The following is a 1,505-nucleotide window of genomic DNA, read 5'->3' on the forward strand; positions in this document are numbered from 1 at the left end:
GAGGCTGAGGCAAGAGAATCGCTAAAGCCCAAGAGTTGGAGGTTGCTGTGAGCTGTGATGCCACAGCACTCTACCAAGGGTGACAAAGTGAGACTCTGTCTCCAAAATAAATAAATAATAACCTTTTTAATTATAAAAATGTTATTGTTCCCACTTCTTAGTGGAAATGTTATAGTAGGAAACCTGGAATATTCCAAAGAATAGGAAGAAGAAAAGAAAAGCTGGAGACTGAGAGGAGAAATATTTTCAACAAATACAACTGAGAAAGAATTTATCTTCAAAATATGTAAAGGGTTTCTACAAATCCTAGTACATGGGAGGCCAAGGTGGGAGGATCACTTGGAGTCCAGGTATTTGAGACAAGCCTGAGCAAGAGTGAGACTTCATCTCCACTAAAAATAGAAAAATTGTTGCAGGTGTGGCTGCTCACACCTGTAATCCTAGCACTCTGGGAGGCCAAGGCAGGTGGATTTCCCTGAGCTCACAGGTTCAAGACAAGCCTGAGCAAGAGCAAAACCCCCATCTCTAAAAACAGCCGGGCAATGTGGCAGGTGCCTATAGTTCCAGCTACTTAGGAGGCTAAGGCAAGAGAATTGCTAAAACCCAGAGTTTAAGGTTGCTGTGACCTGTGATGCTTCAGCACTTTATAAGGGTGACAATGTGAGACTCTGCCTCAAAAAAAAAAAGAAAGAAAGAAAGAAAGAAAGATTGTCCAGGCATGGTGGTAGGCATGGTGGTCCCAGCTACTTGAGAGGCAGAAGGATCACTTGAACCTAGGAGCTTGAAGTCACTGTGAGCTAGGCTGAGGCCATGACACTCTAGCCTTGGCAATAGAGTGACACTCTACCCACCCACCCACTCACCCCCAAGAAAAAGAAGGAAAAGAAAGAAAAGAGTTTATACAAATCAAAAAGAAAAAGGAAAAGTATCTACCTGGAAAATATGCAAAGAACATAGCAATTCACAGAAGAGTAAAAAATGTGGAAAAGTATTTTAGCCTCAAAAGCAATTTAAAACAACCATAAGGTACACTTCAGACTAGGAAAAAAGGTAAATCTAGTATTAGCAAACATTGGTGAGGGCGTAAAGAATTGGAAAACTCTAATTGCTAATAAGGTAGTAAATTGGTACAACTTCTTTCTTGAGACAGAATCTTCCTTTGTTGCCCTCAGTAGAGTGCCGTGGTGACACAGCTCAAACTCTTGGTCTCAAGCGATTTTCTTGCCTCAGCCTCCCTTGTAGCTGAGACTACAGGCACCCACTACAAAGCCCAGCTGTTTGTCTGTTTGCTTAGCAAACCCACCAGCCCCGGTGCAAGGTACAGCTTCTTTGGAAAGCCATTTGACAGCACCTAGTAAGGATTAAGACGTGCTTTCTTCTTCTTCTTCTTCTTTTTTTTTTTTTTTTGAGATGGGGTCTTCCTTTATCATCCAGGCTAGCTATCATGCAGTGGCATGATCATAACTTGCTGTAACCTCAAATTCCTGGGCTCAAGTCATCCTCCT

Source organism: Otolemur garnettii, unplaced genomic scaffold (assembly GCF_000181295.1).
Source record: "Otolemur garnettii isolate 467f Iridium unplaced genomic scaffold, OtoGar3 scaffold00044, whole genome shotgun sequence".
Lineage (NCBI taxonomy): Eukaryota > Metazoa > Chordata > Mammalia > Primates > Galagidae > Otolemur > Otolemur garnettii.